This window comes from Podarcis filfolensis, assembly GCF_964270895.1.
Source record: "Podarcis filfolensis genome assembly, chromosome: 4".
NCBI classification, from domain to species: domain Eukaryota; kingdom Metazoa; phylum Chordata; class Lepidosauria; order Squamata; family Lacertidae; genus Podarcis; species Podarcis filfolensis.
The window spans coordinates 39,354,336-39,375,282 of record NC_139607.1 but is presented as its reverse complement, the minus strand read 5'-3'; the positions used below and the strand labels follow the sequence as shown (position 1 = coordinate 39,375,282).

At 42.4% G+C, this 20,947-nt stretch overlaps 2 long non-coding RNA genes across 2 annotated transcripts in view; one reads left to right on the top strand and one right to left on the bottom strand.

Annotated features, from left to right (window-relative positions):
• Positions 1 to 20,947, top strand: part of LOC310761925 — a 61,011-nt gene that overhangs the window by 22,814 nt on the left and 17,250 nt on the right. The window contains exons 6-9 of the long non-coding RNA XR_014547739.1: positions 9,199 to 9,318; positions 13,833 to 13,990; positions 16,104 to 16,263; positions 16,992 to 17,101. This is a non-coding gene — a long non-coding RNA (uncharacterized lncRNA). The remainder of the gene's footprint in view (positions 1 to 9,198; positions 9,319 to 13,832; positions 13,991 to 16,103; positions 16,264 to 16,991; positions 17,102 to 20,947) is intronic.
• LOC310761928 lies at positions 11,194 to 16,108 on the bottom strand. Its single transcript, XR_014547745.1, has 3 exons — positions 16,006 to 16,108; positions 13,702 to 13,906; positions 11,194 to 11,383 (listed from the first exon to the last, which is right to left on the bottom strand). It is a non-coding gene; the product is annotated as an uncharacterized lncRNA (long non-coding RNA).

Here is a 20,947-nt window from a genome sequence, read left to right as displayed (position 1 = left end):
ATTCATAGCAGTTGGAGCTAACAGCATGCAAATGTATTCCATAAGGTGCCCACTTGCTTAAAATCAAAAACCTTCTGTTGGCATAGCTTGCTGAAGCATTCAGCAGCTGGGTACAGTCACCTAACCATTCCCTCCAGCAGCTGTGTTTGCTAACTGGCTCTGCCCTCATTTAAACTAGCTGTCATGGCAGTCAACTGATGTTACTCCAGAGGATCAGAGGGAAGTGAAAATAATTCAGAGTCAACAACTAGCAACTCAACAACATCAACAACAAAATAGCAGCCAAAACAAAGCAAAGAAAATTTCAAAAGGAAGAAAAAGCATCCATATATATCTATATATCTATATATCTATAGCTGTAGCTATGTTGTTGTTGTTTAGTCGTTTAGTCGTGTCCGACTCTTCGTGACCCCATGGACCAGAGCACGCCAGGCACTTCTGTCTTCCACTGCCTCCCGCAGTTTGTTCAGACTCATATTTGTAGCTTCGAAGACACTATCCAACCATCTCGTCCTCTGTCGTCCCCTTCTCCTTGTGCCCTCCATCTTTCCCAACATCAGGGTCTTTTCCAGGGAGTCTTCTCTTCTCATGAGGTGGCCAAAGTATTGGAGCCTCAGCTTCACGATCTGTCCTTCCAGTGAGCACTCAGGGCTGATTTCCTTCAGAATGGAGAGGTTTGATCTTCTTGCAGTCCATGGGACTCTCAAGAGTCTCCTCCAGCACCATAATTCAAAAGCATCAATTCTTCGGCGATCAGCCTTCTTTATGGTCCAGCTCTCACTTCCATAAATCACTACTGGGAAGACCATAGCTTTAACTATACGGACCTTTGTTGGCAAGGTGATGTCTCTACTTTTTAAGATGCTGTCTAGGTTGGTCATTGCTTTCCTCCCAAGAAGCAGGCGTCTCTTAATTTCGTGGCTGCTGTCACCATCTGCAGTGATCATGGAGCCTAAGAAAGTAAAATCTCTCACTGCCTCCATTTCTTCCCCTTCTATTTGCCAGGAGGTGATGGGACCAGTGGCCATGATCTTCGTTTTTTTGATGTTGAGCTTCAGACCATATTTTGCGCTCTCCTCTTTCACCCTCAGTAAAAGGTTCTTTAATTCCTCCTCACTTTCTGCCATCAAGGTTGTGTCATCTGCATATCTGAGGTTGTTGATATTTCTTCCAGCAATCTTAATTCCGGCTAGGGATTCATTCAGCCCAGCCTTTCGCATGATGAATTCTGCATATAAGTTAAATAACCAGGGAGACAATATACAGCCTTGTCGTACTCCTTTCTCAATTTTGAACCAATCAGTTGTTCCATATCCAGTTCTAACTGTAGCTTCTTGTCCCACATAGAGATTTCTCAGGAGACAGATGAGGTGATCAGGCACTCCCATTTCTTTAAGAACTTGCCATAGTTTGCTGTGGTCGACACAGTCAAAGGCTTTTGCATAGTCAATGAAGCAGAAGTAGATGTCTTTCTGGAACTCTCTAGCTTTCTCCATAATCCAGCGCATGTTTGCAATTTGGTCTCTGGTTCCTCTGCCTCTTCTAAATCCAGCTTGCACTTCTGGGAGTTCTCGGTCCACAAACTGCTTGAGCCTTCCTTGTAGAATTTTAAGCATAACCTTGCTAGCGTGTGAAATGAGTGCAATTGTGCGGTAGTTGGAGCATTCTTTGGCACTGCCCTTCTTTGGGATTGGGATGTAGACTGATCTTCTCCAATGAAAAGGAAATGCAAGAAAGCAAAGTGGCTGTCCAATGAGGCCTTACAAATAGCGGGGGGGAGAAGGCAAGCAAAATGCGAGGGAGATAGAGAAAGATACAGGAAATTGAATGCAGATTTCCAAAAAATAGCAAGGAGAGACAAGAAGGCCTACTTAAACGAGCAATGCAAAGAAATAGAGCAAAACAACAGAATGGGAAGAACCAGAGATCTGTTCAAGAAAATTGGAGATATGAAAGGAACATTTCGTTCAAAGATTGCCATAATAAAGGACAAAAGTGGTAAGGACCTAACAGAAGCAGAAGACATCAAGAAGAGGTGGCAAGAATACACAGAGGAATTATACCAGAAAGATATGGATGTATCGTACACCCCAGGTAGTGGGGTTGCTGAGCTTGAGCCAGACATCCTGGAGAGTGAAGTCAAATGGGCCTTAGAAAGCACTGCAAATAACAAGGCCACTGGAAGTGATGGTATTCCAGCTGAACTATTTAAAATTTTAAAAGATGATGCTGTTAAGGTGCTACACTCAATATGCCAGCTGTAGCTATAGCTATAGCTATAGCTATAGCTATAGCTATATATCTATCTCCAGCTGGCAAGGTAAGACAGGCATTTATTACAAACCTCTAGAACAGGTCAACATCTCCCTACTGAAATCCGACCAAATGGATGTATAATTTTTTTAAAGGAAAATTTTAAATAAATCAACCAAACCACCAAGTAGGGTGAGCAAAACAAACAGAAAGCTCCATCTTTCAAATCTGGCTCTAAAATTACATTTGCTGTAGTGGATAGCATAAATGTATTATTGCTGCAAAGTGGATCCAGAATAGCATGGCAACGATTCCTGTCAGCATATTTGTGCAAGTGTTGTGAACGAGCCCCCCCCCTTTGTCTAAAGTTTCTGCTGTGTTCAGACTTTCTTTGACCCACAATGCGTCAAAAACGGGCTGTGTTGGTGTGCAAGGTGGGGGAAAAACCTCTCATTTGATATGCCACAGCACAGTCTATGTCTGTGGAGGTTTGTTTCAACCACTTCTCTTCCACTTTGGAATGCTTGCCTAGTTCACTTCATGCCTTAACTTACGTGTAAAGGGGATCCACCGAATCAAAGTGTAGTGAAGCCTTGCTCCTGATGTTGTGTCCACTGTCTCCATGTGTTGGGAGAAGGTCTGAGTGGACAATCAGTTGTATTGCTGGAGGCTCTTCCATGTGATTGGGTAAACCTTTATCCTTTTGTCATGTGGAGTCCATGTAGCAGAGCCAGGGCCAGATTTAGGTTTGATGAGGCCCTAAGCTACTGAAGGTAATGGGGCCCTTTATTATGTCCAGCTGTCCTTTGTCAATAACAAATTGTCGTTGTTTTGTGTGTGTGTGTTGAATATATACTATATGGTAATTTATGGACCTAATAGGTATCTAAAGCCATTTGCACATAACAAAATATGTATTTTATCACAGTAATTGTGTAGTATATTAATAGTGAAATTTTGGGGGGGGGGGCCCAAGAGAGTGGGGCCCTAAGCTATAGCTTGTTTAGCTTATATGTAAATCCAGCACTGAGCAGAGCCTATGAAGGCAGCTTCTGTTCGTACCCTTTCTTCTCTCTCTGTGAGGACTACTGTGCCACCCAGGCACAGAGAACCATTTCCCATGTCTGCCATATTCACAGTGGAAGGAGAGGGAGTCGGAGCAGGTTGTGCAATTACCTTGGGTGCCTTGTGTGCTTTGAAGGAGCTGGCCTGAGAAAAAAAGCAACAGCTAAGGGAGCCTTAGGGTACATGACACCTAGAGAACCTATTCTGTTGTTCTCGAGTCTGGGAACTTTGTTTTCAAAGAGTTCTCAAAGCCTCCACTAAGGAACATTTCCAAGGAAATCATCGTTGATTTGATTTATTATATTTCTATTTCATGACAATTAATAGAAAAAGTGTATCATTTGTCAATATTGCCCTGTAAGCCAGCTGTGTGACCTGAAGTCCAAAAGATACTTCAAATGCAAGGCCAGAATGAGATATGTACACAGACATGTTTATCTCAGATTTACAGGAGAGAATATTATTTGCCAGCTGTTGGGACTGATGTGTACACTTGAGATGGCGAGGTGCTGTAGCAGTAATGGGAAATATGCAGCAACAGATGAACAGGCTGAGGACTTTGCAGCACCTCTGCCTGTTGTTCATTTGGCCATTTCTTCTCTGCCGCCTCATGCGCTTAGACCCCCGCTGCTCCTCCTCAGCATCAGTACAGAACTCTAGTCCTCCCAGCATTAATTAGCTTAATGTTTGGCATTCAGATAGCTGAGGGTTAATCCTCTGTCTCCTTTCATTTTTCAACAAGTGAGCCTTTTGGCCATCTGTGCTAGAGGATTCGCTGACAGGACCTTAATCTAAGCCGAGAGAGATTGATTTCAGGCTCTCTCTTCCTGTTTTATGGCCACCTTTTGTTCATTACCACATTTCTATCAAGCAAATGAACAGCCAAGCGAGGCCATGTGTTTTGCTGACATTTTCACGAGAGGATTCGGTATTGCCAGCCGTACAATAGTTGAAGATCTCAAAGGTTAATGTACCCTCAGGATTGTGTAGTCTGATTCTCCCCCTCCTGAAACCTAAATGCATAATCACCTCCTTAATCAATGCCTTTAACCTTTCTGAATTTCATCTGAGATGCAATGTTATAATGAATCCAAGATTCAAAGGGTGAAATGAGTGGGAAATGGTGGCAAAGCGTCTTCTCTGAAGTGGAGGTGGTGGGGGAGGAGGAATGAAATGGCTTTTGGAAAAAATATATATAACAGGCTGCTGTTATCTTGGCAGTTCTGCCACATCATGGGCTGCAATGATATAATGGCCCCTGAGCAAGAGGTAGGCTGCTTGGGCTGTTGACGCAGATGCCATAAGACAGGCCTATTGAGACAGCTGCAGCATACCAGTGCTGTACTGGGTGGTTTGCCAGTGCTTGAAAATCCTTTTATTTTGCAATCTTAACTGGGCAGCAAAAAGAGGTTGATAGATTCTCTGCTGGATTGCCATACATGGCTGGGCTCATCAAGCTTGATGAGTTACAGGTTGTGCACTAAAGCAGCAAATAAGATGTAGAGTGTGTATAGCTATTCATCTGATACAGGATGTGTATGCCAATGTGCCATATTTCTCTGTGTGCAAACCTGCATGCGACATACTCACATGGTTGCATTGCCCTGTGTTCAACTGTCACAGACCAAGGTGAAGAGATACACCCTCAATTAAGAGGGAAGTTTCACAGTTTGGGAGACATGAAGGAGAAGACTCTCTTACCAGGCCATCGCCCCCCTCTCCTCGGAGGGAGATGGCACCTTAGATGGCCTATCTATCTTGTAGATTGCAATGTCCTGGCTAGCGAATAAGAGAAGAGAGGCTTTTCCACGCACACGAAAATAGACTTCATCTCTGTTTACTATCATTTTAGAAAGATGGAAGGCTCATGCCTCACACTCTGCCTTGCTTAGGATACAATCCAACCCCCAATCCACCATGGGATGCTGGTGCAGCATTTATTGTGATGCCCACCAATCTTTTTGCCAGCAGGACTCCATGGAAAGCTCTAAAGCAGGGCATTCTGGAGGTGGGGATGGACTGACCTGACTTGGGGTCTGCTGGATTTCAAGCCAGTCCCAACAAAAATGACAAATGTTGTTCATCTTTATTGATGTGAATGCTCCATTGTGAAATTGCATTGTGGGGAGGGGGTATTTGCTTCTGTATGGGCCATTGAGTTTACTATGTGGTTAACTGTAGCTTCCTCATGTATAGAAGCATGACTCTCTCTCTCTCTCTCTCTCTCTCTCTCTCTCTCTCTCTCTCCACTTCGAACATGACAGTGTACACCACAATGGCACATGCTGTGCATTCTTAATGCACAGCCACTTGGCTCACTTCTTTCAGCAATTTGCTGCCAAGGCTCCGCAGAGTGACGGGAAAACTCTCCTCCCCTTCCCTGCAGAATTAATCAGGCAAAAGAACCCAGTCTCTTATATAAGGAAAAGGGGGCACTTCATGAGGATCGTGTTTCTAATGGTTTGAACTTCAATCATTTTATTATCCCCTGGGGGTAAATTTGCCTCCTGGAATTCATTTTCAGTATTACCCATTATTTCTTTCCAGGGATTTAAATAAATGTATTTCATCAATTTTTATATCTTGAAAATACATAAATTATAATGAGATTCAGGAAAGCCATATGCACATTTTCCTCTTGAGGACAGCGTGTATTACAGAATCCTGCTGCTTGTCAATTTCAGTCACATTGATTATTCAACTATTCTGCATTTTCTTATTTCCTGCAATGCACTGGCCATTTAGATGCAGATCAAATAGCTTCCATTTGATCAATACAGAATGGCTTCCTAAGAGAAAGTCATCTCCTTTGTTGTTGTAGTTGTTCACTCAGGTATATCTTTCATAACAGACACTCTTTCCCTACCCTAATAGTATGAAATTCACTATTCTCTTTAGCCACCTGTGCCCCAGCCAATTATGTGTCCTGTAACTAAAAAGCACCACCACTCCTTCCACCTCTGCTTACTCAGTGGAAAGAACCATCATCTGCAAGTTCAGTTGGTAACAACACAAGTATGTCCAAGTTCATCATTTTGCAAACACAAAGTCTGATGATGATGATGATTTTTTAAAAGAACTTACTACATTTCCCAAGATCTTAATCATTTCTGATCTATTAAACAGTTGTCTTTTCCTGCCATTCTGGGCCCCTCTTGTGGTGATGATGAAGACAAAGAACAGCGAGAGCCACCACCACCTGTTCACTGGCTTGTTGAGAGCCAGTGTGGTGTAGTGGTTAAGAGTGGTAGTCTTGTAATCTGGGGAACTGGGTTCGCGTCTCCGCTCCTCCACATGCAGCTGCTGGGTGACCTTGGGCTAGTCACACTTCTTTGAAGTCTCTCAGCCCCACTTACCTCACAGAGTGTTTGTTGTGGAGGTGGAAGGAAAAGGAGAAGGTTAGCCGCTTTGAAACTCCTTCGGGGAGTGATAAAGTGGGATATCAAATCCAAACTCTTCTTGGTATGTTTTCTCTCTTCCTCAAGGCCCAATGGCGTGGTAGTCAGAAGTGGTTTGCAAGGTGGGGCAGAGCTGCTCGGCTAGCTTCCCAGACTGGTGGGTTTCTGTAGCTTACAGGGAAGGGGAGATGTAAGATTGTGAGGAGGTCAGCATGGTGCAAACAGGACATGAGGAGCACTGGATTGGCTCCGCCAGTGTCTTTGCACTATGCTGAATTTGCTACCTGTTTGCCCCTCCCCCTCACAGTAAGTAACTGTGATTCAGTTGTCAGGAGGCTGGTGAAGTGGATCTGCCCTCCTTAGTGAGCCACTTCTGATGGCAGTGCATGGTGATACTGGTACTCCACCTCAGCACATCCATCCCTCTTCCTGTAGAGCAAGCTACTGCAGCAATCTCTGTTATATGTTTGATTCCTAATTGCCAAGAGTTAACTGTTAGCTCACCATCTTCAGAGCTGGATCGAGACCTTTAGAGGCCGTAAGCACTAAAAACATGGGGCCTCCCTAAATGTAATTCAAAATAAAAACAATACTAAGCCATAGTATGAAATTATTTTTTTTTTAATGACACAAAACTTACATGTATTCTGAAATGCATATGCATGTATATCATGTGCAACGTCCGCTAGATGCCCACTAATTTAGATGGGGATAAGTAATAAACAGAGAACAGAAAAATGTAGTATTTAAGCAAGTTTAGTAAGCAAGTCCAATAAATTTCTGACTTCTCCCTTGATATCTACTTTAATGCTTTTTTTAAAAAAATCAAATGTCAAATTCTTTCCAAAATCTCTCTGTGTCTCTCCGCCCTAAGCCCATGCATAGTGTGCCTATTGGATAATGAAGCAGTAACTAGCTTGATATCATTTAGACTATGTGGGCAAGGAAACGCAGTAGGTATTGAATCTGTGATAAGTGTAAGTGCTTGTAATGAGATGGATCCGTTCTGTTTTAAGGGGATTGCGTTTATTTAATACAAGCCACATCAGTTAAGTTCAATTGCATCAACATCTCTTACTTCGGTGAGGAAAAGAATTAAACGAACCTTTTTGGGCGGAAACCAGGCAGAGATGAACTCTTTCGATTTCAAAGGGAGGGGAGAGAGAGATTTAAGTACGTACTTAACTTTTCCACTGAAATCAATGGGGTGTTAAAGTGCTTCACTGGCTGGGTTACATTGATCATGCTCCGCACCACCAAATGTGTCTGACGCTTTTGCTTTGGGTTTGTCCCCTGCCAAAACTTACTTGTTTAAGATACTCATTGAGTGAGTGGAGGAGAACCTAAGTGCCACTGATAACAAAGATTAATATAATGGTTCTTGAGAGCCTTATCAAATGTTTCAGAATCTTTAAAACTTCAAGCACTCTCACTTCATGGTACCTTTTTTTAAAAAGGGACGTTTCAGTATAAAAACCCATCCACTTAACATGTTCCCCTAATTCTCTTCTGCTACCCACCAAATAAATATTTCACAGAAAATCTTGCACATCAAACCTGTGCAGTTACTCTGATTTATTTAAAGTGCAGGAAGTCTAGAGTCTTTAACTAGCAGGGGGGAAAGAGATCTACATAACCCAATTCCCTGCACTGAAGCAGAAGACGGTGTATTCATTCAGCACTCATAAAAATTAGTCCCACCTTATCCAGAGCAGAGTATAGGATAAAACAAAAGCAAGAATTTCCATACGACACTGCCTACTTTTGCCACATATTTATCTGTTACTCCTTCACACTTATCAAACACCTGTTATGTAACCAGAATTCTTAAAAAGTGGTGAGGAAAGGGTTTTACTTTTTGACAAATGTATTTTATGGAATCAAATGAGGGTAGCAATTTCTTCATGAACGGCTTGGGAGTACAGAGCTAGGATACCCTCCAGCATTTCTGGGGAGGACATCCTATTCCATAATAACTCCTTTATTTACACCCTACCCATATGACTAGGTTTTCCCAGCTACTCTGGGTGGCTTCCAACATGTATAAAAACATTATAAAACATCAAACATTAAAATGAGTGGGGATTTGAACTCTGGTCTCCCAGCCCCTAGTCCTCCACTCTAACCATTACACCACACTGGCTTGTCAGTGTCATGTCATCCCTGACCATTAGCCATGCTGACTGAGGACTGGTGAGTGCATGGTGCTGTACAAAATGGCAGGTTGCGTGGCCAGGCTGGGGATAGGGGTACACATTTGTTGGTTCGGCTCAGGTGCCAAGGTTTCTTGGGCTGGCCTGGGGGAACAGGGGGCCCTTAAAAACTCTCAGTACTCTTCACAAACTCCCGGGATTCTTGGGGGGAAGCCATGATGGTTTAAAGTAGTACAATAGTGCTTTAAATATACCGGGTGGTTGTGTTACAGTTTTAAGAGGGACTGCTAGTTTTTGAGAGGTTTCTCTCTTTCTTTCGTTTGGTGCAGGCCTTAGAGCTGAGGAACTGTGTCACATGGTTCCTCAAAAGCTTGTGTTTGTGCAAAGGTACCAGAGTCTCCTGAGTATTGCCTGAAGATCAGAACCAAGGGGTGGACTACAAACGATAGGTAAGCTCATTCTTCATATTGACATCACCCAAGAGATGTTGCAGAGTAGTTGTCATGTGCAGATGTGTTGGGCACCAAATGGGCCCAGGGAAGAGGAGACAGGGGTCCCTGTTGATGGAAGCAGAGGATGGGGAAGCCCTAGAGATATGCTGGAAAATATTTTCAAGTCGTTGGTTTTATTATTTATGTTTGTTTTAATATGACTGTAACCAACCACCAAAGAAATTCCAAAATTCACATTAGAGCAATGCCATTATTATTTGCTACCCAAAATGTTACAAAATAGTGCACAAGGTTTTGCATTATCCAAAACTGTTCATCATACTAGAAGATAAACCAAGCAAGGGTGGGTGGGTGGGTGGGTGTTCGGGTGTGAAGTTGGCTGATGTTGTAGCCATTGGCAGTATATGCGTTAAGTTATAGTCTAAACGTGGAATGAGGAAAAGGACACGCCAATTGAGCTCTGTTAAGTGCTGTTTTAGACTACACCTAGACTGCCCACAAAGAAGCATTCCTACACCCGCAGTCTCTGAGTGGTGAGAGGTTTCAGGGGTGGCAGCACATACCTCAGGTGTGGTTTCCTTACAATGAAGGGCACAGCAAACTGTGGTGTATTTGTAATGTATGATATCATAGATCATGTGGCATATGATTATTCCAGCATAAGATTCCAGGCCAGATCATAAGCAGAGCAATTGTGGGTGGTTGTGGAGATAGCTGGTGATGAAAGCAGCATCATGTATGCCATGAGGAAGGAAGGAAGGAAGGAAGGAAGGAGGGAAGGAGGGAAGGAGGGAAGGAAGGAAGGAAGGAAGGAAGGAAGGAAGGAAGGAAGGAAGCTAGGAAGCTTGTTTAGCTTATACGTAAATCCGGCCCTGGCTGTGGAGAATGTATCCTACATTTTCATTTTGCAAAATATGTCAGCACAACTACACTTTAGTGCTGAGGAATTAAACAAAGACAAGAGAAGCAGAAGCTATGTACACTCAAGTGAAATTCAGCAATAATTTATTCAGCTGATTTAACGCTTCCCCAAGTGCCTGTTCTATCTCAAACGAAATATGAGGAGCATATGGAACTATAGATTTGGAAATTGACCCTCAAGTAGCAACCCTTTTCATGAGTGTAATTGTTTTAGTTAGTAATAACTATTCTTCTCCAGTTTTAAATATTTTAAGAAAAAGTTTCCACCTAATTGTGAATCTGTTGTCTGTTTTTTGCCTCCTGAGACCAGTAAACATATGGTAGTAGAGACTGACAACCCTACAATCAAAGAAATATTCATGCTTTTATGATAACTGTAGAGCACATAACTTCATCTACAGTTCTACACAGTTTATCTTCAATGTTAGAGCAAAATGAAGTGGGTTTGAACAAGAGCAGAACCTCTGGCAACTTTTATATGGGCAACTACAGCTCAGGACCACAAAGAAATAACCTGGACCAGAAAAGTTTATGCAAACAATTTTTTGCCCCTGCAAAATCATTGTGGCAAATGGTGTACATAATGAATTTATAGTCCAGCATGCTGAGTGATCTGCAAACACGGCAGTGTAAGCCTCTGCACAAATATATCAGCATTTATAAGTGATGGGGAGGAGGAATAAGCAGTAGCAATGCACATGTTCATTCCTTTAAATTGGTTCCCTTTCAGTTGAATTGTTTATTAGCAAGCTCTGTTGTGTCTGTATTAAAGTCTTTTAAGTATAGCTTTGAATAAAGCTCAATAACAAGAAAACACACTCTCCAACGTGATGGAATGTTGGTAAACGTTGAATATCTGACACAGAGGCATGACCATAGAACAATGAAATTAGAATGGTAATTTTTAGTTGACAGAGCAATCTTAAACTTTTCTCTGCTATACAGTATTAATATATGTACCTTTGTCAGTTATTGGTGTTCACCCTCAGCTGGGCCATGATCAGGGTGACTACACTATAAGAAAACAGAGGCAGAAATCTATCTTGAGGTGAACAACCTTAGGCGGCTCCTAGGTGCACACAAAAACCTTCCGTTGCTTTCTCTATGGCATGCGTTCCACAAGTTGAGCAGTCCTACATTCCTGCAAGACACAATCATTTATGTTCTTTCTCCCCATTCTAAGAAACACCGCAAATTTGATAGGGTAGTTTTAACAGAGGGCTTCAAAAACCCGTCTGAAACTTACTAGGAGAAAAAAGCTAACCTAAAGTTACAACAGTCAAAAGTTTGACCAAATTCTTCTTACGTGCTGTTTTCTATATCTATCTGGCATGGCGACAGAATGGGGAGAAAACCACCCTTGCAGAGTGACTAATTTTTGTGACAGGGCTGTCTCTTGCTATTAAGTTTCTCTTGAACCCTTTCTAGTCCCTTTCTATGAGGGGGAAAAAAGTCCTGCAAAGAACTTGAGACAATATGACCCAAACTTGCCTAAAATGTACTTTCATATGTGAGGAGATTTATTAAAATGACACTATACTCTGTTGTAGAAGCATGCATCTGATGCTAATAGTTAAAGGCATTTCGGACCAATAAGTCATTAGTCTGAGGAAAACAGAAAGCTTTGGGGGAAGCACATATTGTGCCTATAAACAACCTCTGTATGGTGACTGGTTCCCATGAAGGTTTTATATGCAGCAAATTGGATCCACTTCATGTAGACATTCTCCACCAGGCACTCCTAGTAGTAGCTGCTAGAGGTATGAAAGCAGTCAAAACAACTGGTGGGACCCATCTGGCAGTCTTCACACATAACATTTCCATGTATTGTTTTGAGGTGCCTATAAGTGGCACTTGTAATAAGTAGACCTGCCATCGGCCTAAGCATGGGAAACTTCTCCATCCAGAGTTGGCCCACTGTTCCACTTACAGTGGCTAGCAGTAGCTCTCCAATGTTTATCATAGGGCATCAAACCTGGGTCCTTCCCTTAAAATTCTGGGTATCATCATTCATGTCATTATGGTCCTGTGTACAACTGTCTTTGGCTCAAACTAATAAGCTCCATGCCTGGATCTCCCGCCGATGTCTCCTTCTTTCACTAAAAGCAAATGCACCTTTCCAAAGCATGGCGTTCAGGATCAGAGCCATAGCATGTATTATGAAAACATGCAGCTCACAGCAGCACCGGGAGGAAGAAGTTTTGCACTGGGAAATTGCCTGCCCTGATCCAAATTGCCCTTCACCACATGGCTGCTTTTAAGAAGAATCACACATATCCTGAAATAGGTGAAGTTTGTCCCTTAATACTAGTTCTTGTTCCAGTATGCCAGTGCTGAGAACCCTCCAGTCTTGCCATTAGTGCAATAGCTATCCTTCAAACTGCTGTGTCATTTCCCCTCTGCCAGCTCCCGTGTGTCAAAGCAGTCCTGTACGAGAGTAATAACTGATAATAAGAGATGGATATTTGTTTCTTAGAAAGTGGAATGGAATCAGCTTGGCCTAGTCATATTCTGAATTGATGCAGCTTGAACTCAGCAATGCTTAAAACCAGGTTCAAGTTGTAATGCTTTCTCAATCTCACATGAATTGCGTCTTTGTTTGAAAAAAGTTGTTTCGTTTCATGAATTATCGGCACTTTTTCTGATGGTTCCCTGAATTGGTATTGTCAACCAACAACAGTGATAAACCAAGCTTTTCATGTTATCAGCTGTGGAAGACTCTGCCAATAGATACACATTGGCTCCTTCTGTGCCACCTTTTAAACACCTGCTGATAACTTTTCTATTCTGCTAGGCCTAGGCAGGCAATTAAGAGTACATCCCCACAATTGTCTGTAGATGCTTTTATTTATTTATTGCTTTTAACTTGCTTTTAACTTTTTATGGCTTTACTGTCTGGTTTTTGTTTTATATTGTAAATCCCTGTGATTATTTTTTTTTTATGATGCAGCAGCATATAAATATTTTAATAAATAACTGGTTTTCTTTGATAAAATTATTGCAGTAATACATTTCTCAGAGATGGCAGGGTGAGCTAGCATATGTTGACAAACCAAAATGACTATGTTGTCCTTCCATTGTTGGAGGCAGTTTGCTTGGCCACTGTTCAAGAAGACCATGTTTTTTATTTATTGTTTTCTCTTCTCCCCTTGGTTTGAGGGTAAAATAAAAGTTGACGCTCCATTCTAAGTCAGCTTTCTCTCTCTTCTATAATGGTCTTGCTCATCAGGCCACTTTGACTGAATTTATTTATTTTTTTGCATAGCACCGTGCAGTGAACAGGATCTGAATTGAAGCCACCTTTGGGTGTTGCTTCCTTTTTAAGAATTGCAGAGGGACCCTCTGTACATGTGTGCATACTTAGGGGTCCATGTAATGCCCAGTTCCTCACATCCTTCCTGCCCATCATACTGAGAAGGGCATTTTGCTCATTAGAATAACAATGGTCCGTTTCCTTACCTGTTTTTTTAATGGATGAATGGAAGTGAGGATACACTGACTTTTCTATAAACACTTGGATACACATCTGCTTTTGTCCCCCAATTCTCCCTTCTCCTTCGTTTTGCTGCTCTTGCGTCTTCACCGTTCAGCACCTGGCAAATCCCTCGGTGATGCAAGCGGTTCTAATCCCAGCTTGAACAATGGGAAGAGTTCCCAAGGAAACCTGCAAATTCAACAAAGATAACCCCAATGTGTCGGAAGCTCTACAGCGTGGAATGGTAATGCACTGTCCTTTCCATCCAAATTGGTAAGGGTATCTAATTAATTTGGCAGAGTTTTCCAGCCCTCAATTACGGCATCTGTTGCAGCACGGAACAATCCAGAGCAACCATCTGTCTTTCTACATGTAAAATGAATGGATGAGCAAAGATATAATTTTATTTTAGCAGCAGAGGGTAGAAACGAGCATGATACCCAGGCTGAAACTGTACACTTCAAATTGTCAAGGTTAATTACCAGAGAAATATACAGAGCTGCATATTGGGCTGGAGTAGGCTTGGTGTTCCGTGCCAAAGCACAGTAGGAAGGAGATTAGCAACGAGCAAGTTATACAGGATCATACAGGTTTCATTATATTGGATGTATAAATCTCTTTACCTCTTCCAGCTAATCAGTGCTCATCCCAGTTGCCCACCTGAGGCCCATCTTTCTGCCAAGAGCATCTTGGGCAAGAGAAGCAAAAGGGAAGTGTGCAACATCCACTGCGTCTGGATGTAAACCCAGCATTTGACTGCAGCAGACCCACTCAGGGACTTGGAATTTAAGACCTTCTTTCTGATAGCACCCATTTTGCATGTGGAAGTGGAGATACACAACAGCAGGCATGGTTGTGTGTGTGTTTTTTTGGGTTTGATGAAAGCATCTCTGTGGGGTGTATGTAAATAAGCAATGAACTGTGCCTCCGTACAGCAGAGGGAAGATCATGTACAAACAGGTGCTGCGGATGTGTCTCTCAGGGCGTGGGAACAAGGGTCTAAAAGGTGAAAATGAGAGTGCAAACATGAAGCCTTATCAAACGGTTTCGAAGAGCACCAATAACCAGTTCAGGCAAAGAACTGGATGCAGTCCACTCGTGCATCCACACGTGGTTTTGAAGGTGATTTCAGTGGGGCTTCTGCTCACTGGCTCAGGTCTTCCAGTTCTGGTAAACACATGTGTTTCACTTGTTGAATCAAGGTAATAGCTTCACCATCCTCCATCATGAGCTCAGACATGCAGTTGAAGGAGCTTTTGCCTTCAGATGAGCAAAACAGGAAACCTCTGCATGTGTAGTGTTTTGGTTTGTATTGATCAGATACGTTTTAGAACATGGGTAGGCAAACTAAGGTCCGGGGGCCAGATCCAGCCCAATCCCCTTCTAAATCTGGCCTGTGGATGGTCCAGGAATCAGAGTGTTTTTTCATGAGTAGAATGTGTACTTTTATTTAAAATGTGTCTCTGGGTTATTTGTGGGGCATGGGAAGTCGTTCATCCCCCCCCCAAAAAAAATTTAGTCCGGCCCCACACAAGGTCTGAGGGACAGTGGACTGGCCCCCTGCTGAAAAAGTTTGCTGACCCCTGTTTTAGAATATACAATGTGGTTTTCTCAGAACTTCAGCTGTTGTCATTGCATACATCTGCAGCAAGTGTTGCCAGAGACGTTGATGTTATTTAAACAATTTTCAACAAGAAGGAATCATTCCAAAGCTCTTGGTGTATAAAATAAAATACATATGTTATTTTCGTCAGGGCTACATAAACCAGAAAACAAAACACAAACTGTTTAGATTGCAGTCCCATGGCCCCTGAAGGGGCAACCCTGGGGCGATAGGATCCATCAGATTGCTTTAAGTGCTCATGGAAATTCATCACCAATTTAGTGCAAATTTCTCCCAATACAAACATTTTTCTGGGAAATTTTGCCTAATAAACATGTTTTGCAAAACAATTTCCTGTAATATAAGACACCTTGGTATGTTCTGTCACTGATATATGCATTTCTATGCACGCTTTACCCTAGTATATGTATTTTTGTACAGGTTACTTGAACATAGAACTGCACTGCAAAATTCTGAGGTGTGAATTGCGAACGATGGTCGGTTTTTTCTTTAGTTTGTATATTGTTTCAGAAAGTGCAAATCTAGTAGGTTTGCTTTTAAATTCAGCCAGAAGCAAAGGGCAACAGGGTCATGGCAAAAGCAGAAAATCCCAGCTTGAGCTCCTTAGGTTGCACTTAGAGTTGTATGCCCAGGCCTATCAGGAATGCTTTTGTACTGACAATACTGGCACTCTTAGACCTTCAGTCCTCTTGTGTGTGTCAAACTGGAACATCCTGATTTAAATTTTATTTAGCCTTTATTGATTTTTCTTCTTTTTCTTAGCAAGGAGAAGGCATGATGTATATTCCTGTGAGCTAGAAGGAATGGAGAAGCACGATTAAAAATGACCTACTTTAGTATGATAAATAATACGTCAGAAATTGAACAGATGGACCCCTGCTGCTACATTCAAGACTAATTTCTCACCCTTCTTCATGCTCAGGTTTGGTGCTGCATTATAACTGCATCATTCTAAGCCTTTCAGCTTGACCCATCTGATAGACAATGGTTCCTGTATTGAATACAGTATATTCTCTACAGCCATATTTATACATGGTTATCTGTGTTAAATCAAAGTCACGGAGGGTGGCATGGGGGTTCCCCTGTAACTGGTGGCTTCACCTTTGACTCTGAAAGAGTCTTCAAACTGCATTCAGTTGAATGCATCAGCACACAGGCTTCTATTGGAAATGCTGAATGTTCTTGGATGCCTCTTTTACACAACGGGAAGTGAAGCTGGTGGGGGGGAGGACATTGGCAGTGGCGTGCACCCCCCCCCCTTTCCCCCATGCAGCTTTATTTCAGCACAGAGAACTTAATGTAGGGTCCGCCAGCATGGTGCCAGGGTGCCTGCTGGTATCTCCTGCGGTGCCTGAGAAATGTCTAATTACGTATCCCCTCAAAAATCTACATTGTGTGAAAGATTCTTTGCTCTTCCTGCGCCGTTCCTGTTTGCACTGGCTCAGCCTTTCATACATAAAACCCTCTCTTAAAGCCCACATTTCAGTGGATGCCAGCATATTCAGTGGACACTCTCTCTTCTGTTCCGAACAAAGAAGAGGTACACAGAGCTTCTTTTTTTGAGTGTTGCATTGGCTGATGTAGGCACCTGTTCCCTGTTGCACGTGCCCACACTAATTTGTGGTCCTATCTCTTTGTCTGCTCCTTTAGGTGTGGAAGCCATTTTGTATTGCCCCACATTCCCATGGCAACCATTTTATGTTATGCTACACTCCCATGGCAGCCATCAAAGTTCCAAATGTACCCACTGGCCACGAAAGGTAAAAACCCTGATATAATACCTGAATATTGCTACCATTATGTTTTTATATGTGTTGGAAGTCGCCCAGTGTGGATGGGGCAACCCAGCCAGATGGGCAGGGTATAAATAAGAAACTTATGATCATCATCATGTATGTATATTGCTGGCGCATACTTAAATTGTGCCCATAGTGGTACCCATTTGCCTGATTGCCACTGAAAACCTTACTTCATTATTAGTAATAACAATTAAATTTCTGTACAGTGGTACCTTGGGTTACATACTCTTCAGGTTACATACGCTTCAGGTTACATATTCTGCTAACCCAGAAATAGTACCTCGGGTTAAGAACTTTGCTTCAGGATGAGAACAGAAATCGTGCTCCAGCGGCACAGCAGCAGCAGGAGGCCCCATTAGCTAAAGTGGTGCTTCAGGTTAAGAACAGTTTCAGGTTAAAAACAGACCTCCGGAACGAATTAAGTACTTAACCTGAGGTACCACTGTACTGCCCTTCATCTGAGAGTCACAGGTGGTTTACAATATAAAAACACAGAAATAAACAACATAGTAACAAACAAAACAACATCCCTCACTATTTTGTGGCTACTAAATTGTGATATCTCCAAATTTCAAGCAATTTTGAGTCTTTTATTTTTATTTTTGGACAGCTGCATTACACCACGCTGCAGAGTTCCATAATGTTTTTGTGCTATTGTTGATGAAGCTATTGTTCATGGCTTGTTTAATGCATGTTATCTAGTAAACATTCACTTAGGTTTGCTCACAATTCAGTTCATCCTCCTTGAGAATGAACTATTCAAATTAATTATATTGCTAATTAAAGGGAGAGAAAAAAAAAGGACAGACAAATTACTTTCTGTAAGCTCCTTTTAGGTTGAAAAAATATGGTATGTAATGCTGGCATGTGTCTTCTGAATTACATAAAATGTTTATTTTGAACTTAATTTTTGAAAATCTCTTTGGTGGGGAAGACCGTCACAATCCAAATGTAGGGTTACCATACGGCTGGAATTTCCCAGACATATCTGGAATACCACAACAACTTTTCTGTCCAGATTTTCACTGTTTAAATGGCAACCCTACCAAATGCATTTCTGTGGTATTTTATTTGTTTTGCTTATTCACTACCATTCACCATCCACAGCTAATTAACACAAAATATTATACTTATTTCCTGAGCCAGGTTTCCCATTGCTATACAAGGGATCAAAGAATCATGTCTGGTAGGTATAACAGCTTTTCCTAACCTGGTGCCTTATAGATGCAGGACTACAACTCCCATCATCACTTACCATTGGCCATGCTGATGAAAGTCGTCCAAAACATCTGGAGTGCACCTGACTGAGGAAGGCTGGTGTAAACGGACTCATTTATGTCAGTAGAATCTGTGCACACTTCCTGTGCCCCTTTCAATTCAGTCCCCCATAGGTTTCTGAAGCCCCTCAGAACTGAAAACACAAGTTGTCATCTCCTATCTCCGCTAGTGCCAAGTGAAATGTCAAAATTGGTGTGAGAAGAACTAATGATAATGGATGGAACCCTCTGCCCCATGTACATGGACAGTGGTACCTTGGTTCTCGAATTTAATATGTTCTGAGAGTTCTTTGACTCCTGGAATGGTTCAAAAACCAAGGCTTCTGATTGGCTGCAGGAGCTTCCTGCAGCCACTTGGAAGCCGTGTAAACCACATTGGTTGTTCGGCTTTCAAAGGACATTCGCAAACCAGAACACTCACTTCTGGGTTTGTGGTGTTCGGGAGCCGATTTGTTTGACAACCAAGGCGTTCGACAACCAAGGTACCACTGTATTTAAAATCCGCTTTGAGTCGTCCCCCCCCCAACAAACAATCAACCAGTGTATAAATTTTATGAAATAAACATAACCTCTTGCTGTGTCATATGAGGAGTTTTGCTAGACTGAGACCACTGTGTTGAAAAAGGATGGAATGGAACTTGACACAGTTGAATGGGCATTGGATCTAATCGGTTGTCATGTGGAAACAACCGCTTTTCAGTGCTATCATCCAGCTGGCATGTGTCTTTAGTGCACAACTGGTAAAGTGGGACACATCTTGTTGACGAAGATCCCCTTTCCATAAAAAGTAACAAACCAAAATCATGGCAGAAAAATAATTGACCCTTCACATCCATTATACATTCGTACCAGTTCCAAAGATGGTGTAAATCCAACCTGACATGGCACATATGGAAAATACGTTTTCCTTATTGCTCTGAAAATAATGTTGGAAGTGCTTTTAATGTAACATAAACTTTGGCCTACAGGCAAAGGATTCTTAAGCCTGTCTTCCCAAGAGTAGCAACACTGTTGGCAGAGGTTTCCTTTAATGCATTTTGGCTGCTTACTCTTGTATACAAGGACCCAGGCAGAATCAGGGAAGAATTTGTTGTTTGTGCTTAGCAGGAAAGGGTTAAAAAGTGCTTTGTGTGTGCCTGATTCATGGGGGATTTAAACTGCAGGAAACAGAGCAGTGGTGCAATGTAGATAATTTTAGACTCTGGACTCTGGTGCGGTTTGTGTGTGTTGCAGGGAAGTGCTCTTAGGTGTATTACTTCACTCTAGATTGTGGCAAGCCGGCTGTACTATATGGGGGGGGGGCTTACTGCTCTTTCTGCAGAGGGGAGCCATGGACCTTCTGCCTGGAAGTCTTGTACTGACAGCACCATTGCAGCAGAATTAATGCTGGCTGGGCCTTCAGCCCTAGCTGCTGTTGTAACCTGTAGCCTAACCACCATCCAAATCCAAAGAAAAGGTGCATGAATGTGAACGCAAGGACTGATGTGATTTTGTACCTGCTGACTAGTTTTCCATACGAAACTCTACATAGTAGTGATTGCATTGGGTTCCACAGGGTGGATGTTTCTATCTTCCCAACGTGAGAATGGACAGTGGCAAATAACAGGAGTGCAGACATGAGTAAATAAGTATGACGCCTGAGGTATGAGCAGCTAGAATACAAAACAGGAATACAGTGGAACAAGTAGGAGGCAGCTGTTTATTGTGGAAGATGCATACGTTTTTGGCCGATGTAATCTGCTGAAAGCATGCAGGTGAATGAGCTGTTGATGATATGACATTATTAGGACCAGGAGTGCCAAAGTAGATGGAGGGCCAGAGCTAGATCTGGGGTTTACAGTGGTACCTCGGGTTAAGTACATAATTGGTTCCGGAGGTCCGTACTTAACCTGAAACTGTTCTTAACCTGAAGCACCACTTTAGCTAATGGGTCCTCCTGCTGCCGCTGCGCCACCGGAGCCCGATTTCTGTTCTTATCCTGAAGCAAAGTTCTTAACCTGAAGCACTATTTCTGGCTTAGTGGAGTGTGTAACCTGACGCATATGTAACCTGAAGTGTATGTAACCCAAGGTACCACTGTATTCCCTAATTGTTGTTTGGTCAAGTTCTGTTGATCGGAGATGCCAATTTTGAAATCAGTAGGGGGATCATTTCACATGGGTGAAATGCCTGCTTTGAGATATATTCAGGATTCAAGATTTGATTCTAGTCACACTTATGTAGGAGCAAGCCTCACAGTACACAGCAGGATTTGCTTGCTGAGTCAATATGTGTAGGATTGTGCCTAACTTGCAAAAAAGGAGAGGCCATTTTTTCTAGCTCCATATCCTTTGGCCCTCTGCTGTTGGTCAGTAGCTGTTTCAGATTGGGCCATCTCGCAGATAACACCTAAGAGAATTGTAATGTTTGAGTCTTGAGTATAGAGATGCTAACTTGTCAAATTCAATGGGAAAGTAGGATGCTGCCAGGATAAAGATATCCCTATAGCAGCCACTTGAATTCTGTGAAACACAGTAAACAGAACTGGGGA